This window comes from Pteropus alecto, unplaced genomic scaffold (genome assembly GCF_000325575.1).
Source record: "Pteropus alecto unplaced genomic scaffold, ASM32557v1 scaffold43, whole genome shotgun sequence".
Classification (NCBI taxonomy): Eukaryota; Metazoa; Chordata; class Mammalia; order Chiroptera; family Pteropodidae; genus Pteropus; species Pteropus alecto.
Window position 1 is genome coordinate 1,411,436 of NW_006435764.1, and position 5,381 is coordinate 1,416,816.

At 58.3% G+C, this 5,381-nt stretch overlaps 1 protein-coding gene across 1 annotated transcript in view; it reads left to right on the forward strand.

The window, feature by feature from the left end:
• Nucleotides 1-5,381, forward strand: part of KCNQ1 (potassium voltage-gated channel subfamily Q member 1) — a 287,759-nt gene that overhangs the window by 68,831 nt on the left and 213,547 nt on the right. The window lies entirely within an intron of this gene.

The window sequence follows — 5,381 nt, forward strand, 5'->3', positions numbered from 1 at the left end:
GCCCCCGCCCCGCGCCCCAGCACCTGGTAATCACGGCCGTTTCCTGTCCCCGTAGCTGTGCCTTTTCCAGGACGTCATGGGAAAGGCATCCTGCTCTAGAGCCCCGGGTCTGGCTTCTTTCACTTAGCAGAGCGCACGTGAGCTTCGTCCGCGCTGTGGCCTGCGTTCGGTACTTGGTTTCCTTTTAATTGGAAAGGATAAAATGTACCACGGTTTGTTTATCTGTTCGCGGGCTGATGGACATTGGAGCCCGTTCCAGTTTTCGGCTGTTATGATTCTGATTAAAGCCACTCTGGTTACGGCACACGGGTCCTCGGCGGTCATACGTCTTCCTCTCTCGTGGGGAAAGCCGAGGGCCGGGTGGCTGGATGACGTGCTGGATGCACGGTGACCTTCCGCAGAAACTGCCAACTGTTTTCCACGCTCCGCTCCAAGTGCGTTTGCCTCCGCGGCTCCGTGTTCTCCCCAGCACTGAATGTTGGGATCGCTACATTTTAGGGCGCCTCCCGCCGCGTTCCCATGGCGTTGCCCTGGCGACCTGGGACACCCACATCCTCTCCTGCCCTTCAGACGTCTTCTTTGACAAGTCTCTGTTTATTTTGTGTATTTATTTGTTTCGCCCATTTGAATACTCGGGTCGTGGTCCGATTACTGAGTTCTCAGAGTTTACGTACTCGATATAAGTCTAGAGAGCGGGTTTTGATGATCAGATCCGCGCTCTGCGAGGATTGGCTCCTAATCTGTGGCTTCTCTTTGCTTTTCCTTTCCAGTGTCTTTCCAAAGAGCAGAAGTTTTTCATTCCGATGACATCCAGTGGTTTTTCTTCTTGAAGGTTCATGCATTTTTGTGTTCCATCTAAGAAACATTCGCCTCATCCAAGGTTACAGAGATTTTCCGCCTATGTTTTCTGCAGAAATTTTATAGTTTTACATTTTAGGTTTAGCTCTGTGATCCATTTCGAGTCTAATGTGATATATGGTGACAGGTACGGATCGAGGCTAAATCTTTTCTGCATGTGGCTATCCACTCGTTCCTGCGCCTTTTTTCCGTCGAATTACTTTGACACCTTTGATGAAAATCAGTTGACCGTACGGGTGGGTCCATGGCTGCCTCTTCTGCTCCTCCCCCGCCAGGCTGTCTGATTGAGGTGGCTTTTAGAGTGAGCCTTGAAATCAGGCTGTGTTAATCCCTCAATTCTGTTCATTTTCAAAAGTATGTTGGCGATTCTAGCCCTTTGCCTTTCCATGCAAATCTTAGAATCCGTTTCATTTCTACTCAAAAATCCTGCCGGACTTGAGCTTGGCGTCGTGCTGACCGGTTAGACGCATGTTGGTATCCTACACATCTTGGTAAGATAGGGTTTTCCGATCCGCGAACACAATGAGGCCCCCCCCCCACTTATGGAGACATTTTAAATATTGCCCGTCAACGTCTTGTAGCTTTCTGAGCACAGATCTCATACGTAACGTGAAATTCGGTGCTAAGGATCTCACGTTCTTGATGCTGCCCACATGGTGTGCTTTTCCCCATTTCATTTCTGATCATTTCTTGCTAATATGTCCACCTCGCACCCTGTGGCTTTTACTCACTTTATTAGTATCAGTTCTAGAAGCCTTTATTTATCTATTTTTAATGGATTCTTTAGGATTTTCTATGGAGATGGTTATGCTGCCCCAAATACAGTTGGTTTTACATTTTTCTTTTCCAGTCTCTCTGATTTGTAGTCGGTCGTGGGGTTTCACAGGTGCCCGTTCTGGGCTGGGAAGGTCCTTCTCTCTCTTCCAGGTGTGTTGGGAGGACCGTGTGCATCAAGCGTGGCCGTTGGATTCTGTCCAATGCTCTCTTTGCTTCCAACGGGATGATTTTATGTGTTTTTCTCTTTCTTAGTTTGCTAAGATGGTGAACTCCGCTGAGGGATTTTCAAATCGTAAACCCACCCTGATTTCTTCATATAAAGCCCATTTTTTGGTCATGATGCATTTTAAGAAATATGTATTGTTGGCCTTGATCTGCTCAAACTTTGTGTAGAATCTGTGCATCTGTGCTCACGGGGGACACTGCCTGGGGTTCGTTTGCTGCTAATGTCTTTGCTTTTGGCGTCGGCTGAGGCTGGCCTCACGGAGGGAGCTGGGAAGCGTCCCCGCTTCTCGGTTTGGGAAGAGGTGGTGTAGGATCGGTTACTTCCTCGAACTCTTTGCTGGCACGCGCGGAGCCTCCCAGGCCTGCAGCTCTCTCTGTGGGAAAGCTCTCCTCGGGAATTCTGCTCTGTTCTTGGTCGTGGGGCTGGTCAGGTGATCGATTTCTTCGCCAGTAACTTTTGACACTTAGTGCCTTTCATGGTACTTGTTCCCAAGGAGTGGGAGCCCCAGCCGGATTTGGAAACCGGGCCAGCTTGTGATGGATGTCATCCCGGGGGCCTCAGGGACTGTGGGGGTTGCAACATCTGTACGCAGCTGTCCCAAAGCAGTGGACCCTCCTCAGTGCCCTGACAGGGGACGTGTGCTGGTGGCCTCTGGCCCCCAGCCCCCTGTGCTGCTGGCGCCTAGCTGGGCTCCCCCCGCACAGCACCCTGGTGACAGGACACGGGGTGGGGACGGGAGGGGGGACAGGGCCAGCCTCGAGCGGTTGCCTTCCAGCCCGGCGCGGGGGGAGGCAGCCCCTTCTCAGAAACGAAAGTCAAGTGGACGCCCTGGAGCCCACGGCAAGTCGGCTTTGTCTCTCCCTATCACTCTGTAAACTTCAGCCCTAAAACAACATACATTCTCTGAAGCTGTTCACATATTAGCTCTTAAAACAGCAAAATCCGTGCACAATTTCCTCTCAATCCCTTAAAACATTCCTGAAAGGAAAAAAAAAAAAAAAACGGCTTAAATTCACCGCCTGTCATTAAAAATTAAATTCACCGCCTGTCATTAAAATCTCCAGACGTGCAGAACGAGCGAGGAGCGGGCGTTGGGGACACCGAGGCACAGCCCGCCCCGGCGTGTGCCGCGCAGGCGCATGCGCGCTCAGCCCGAGCGCAGGCCACAGACAGGGGGCCTGGGCTGGGGTCCTCGCGGCCCCCCACCTCGGGCGCCAGTCAAGCCCCCGGCCAGGCAGAGCCTCTCAGCCCGCGACAGGGTAATTAGAAAGGCTTTTCGTGCCCGAGTCTCCCTCGGTTTGGCAAACTCCTCGTTCTGGGTAAATTCTTCCGCGAGGTGTTTTTGGAAGTTGGGGTTCTCGGAGGATGAAGATGCCACCTCCCCCTCCGCCCTCTGTCCCCCATCCCGCCGGCAGCGGCCCCAGAGCAGGGCCTCGTGGGGGTTAACAGCCCTCAGCAGCGGGGTTCCTGGGCTGAAGACAAACCCCACGTCGCCGGCCTGGGGGCGGAAGTGGCCGGGGCCCCGGGAAGACGAGGATTTGCCTTAAATCCGTGTAAAGCCGGCTGCCGGCGGCGCGGCGGCCTCGGGGCCCACCCCGCCGAGCGGGGGGACAGCCAGCCCCGCCACCCCCGAGCTGCAAGGCCCTGAGGTGACGGACTCCGGGCCCTGAGGCCACCAGTGGGGCTCCGGGGGCCTCGGCGCCTACTTTCGAAAGCCCCCGCCTGCCTTTTCAGCTGCTGGGAGCCCTGGGTGCTCCTGGGGGTCACCCACCCTTCCCTGGCCCCCCGCTTCTGCTGGTGGTCAGCCCGCAGCGCCCCTCCAGCATTTTGAGTTCTGCCTTCAGAGCTCAGGTTTTTCCGGGGACTAGGAAAGGGGTGGCTGATGTCCCCTTGCAAGAAAGGGGAGCCCCGTCTCTCTAGGGCCCACGGGACCCCACCCCAGGAGGAGGCTTTTAGGGGGCTGTGGCCTGTACATCCCCAGGGACCCTTGTCCAGCCCTTGACTTGACCTTGGTAATAACCCAGAGCCCCTGAGTACCACTGCTCGTCCCTTCAGGCCAGAGCCTGAGGTCAGCTGTCCGCAGGGCAGGGCCCTGAGGCAGTGAGGGAGCCTCTGGCCCAGGCCCCCCGGCTCCTGCTGGTTTGCTGGTGACCTGTGGCTTGGAGAAGCGTCACCCTGTCTCTGTCTTCATGTTCACATAGCCTTTTACCCGCATGGGAAAGAGGACACAGGACACTGGATCAGGGCCCACCCCGGTGACTTCATCTTAACTAGTCATATCTGCGATGGCCCTGTGTGCCAGTCGGGTCCCACCCAGGGGTGCTGGGGACCAGGATGTCAACATAGGGGCACACTTCACCCCACACGGTGCCCGACGTGCGGGGAGCCGAGCGGGCCTGTGGGCGAGGAACATTGGGGACCGCCCTGACCGTGCCGCTCCGGGGTGAGGGGTGTGCAGCCCCCAGTGACCGCGGTCGCCTGTTGTGCTGATGACTCTCGGCCCGGAGCCCGGGTCTGGCACTGCGCTCGGAGCCGGCGACTCGCCCGGGAGACGGGAGAGGCCGCCGTGCTCGGGCGTCTCACCAGATCCACAGAGTTGGGTGACGTCCGTGAAAGCCACGTCGGGGATGGCTTCGCTCGCCCACGGAGCCGTCGGTGGCGGCGAAGGCGGCGTGAGGGAAGGGGTCACACGCACCGAGGCCCGTGGCGCCGGGCAGGGGCCGTGAGCGGAGCCGGTGGGAACGTTCCAGGCGGGAGCGGGCGTGGTGCCCAGTTTAGGGGACGTCACAACGGGTCGCCGTAAAGGGCGCAGGGACGGATGGGGGTGTTCGGCGCGAACCCGGATTCGCGAACGAGAAGTGACCGGGTGAGAAACGGGAAGGAAACAACAAAGGGAAGCAGCGGATCGAGGGCCGGAGGGAAAGAAATCGGCCCGTTTCACACCAACAGCGGACGGCACGACTGTCCCTGTTAAGAGGCGGAGGACCGTGGGGAGGGTTTTCGTCTTCAGCAGAGAGTAACTGGTCAGGCGGACGAGACGGGGCGGCTGGAAGGTACAGGGACGGCCGGGGCGACGCCCGGCGAGGGCGGGCACAGCGGGGAGGGCGAGCGGGGCAGAGGGAGCCCCAGCCTCGGCCCCGGATGTGCCCCGACACGGCGCCGTTTCTGGGGGAGACGTCGCTGCAGACTCGCGTGTGTCACGCAGCACGACGACACGTGTGCAGCGAGAGCTGACAGCCAGGCAGGGGGAGCGGGTCACGGGCCGTCACGTGGGGGAGCGGGTCACGGGCCGTCGCGTGGGGGACCTGAAGGAGAGGGCGCTTCCGGCAGACACAGGAGCAGCGAGGGCGTGGACGTGTTTGCCCCGTCGTCTGCAGCTCTGATCCAAACCCGATACGGAGGGAGAAACGTTACCGGATTACAGAAAAGGCCTCACGCCCTCCTAAGGGACCTCCGGGACGAGGGGCCGCGTGCGGGGGGCGCACGCAGCTACGTCGGGACTGTGACGAGCAGACGCCGC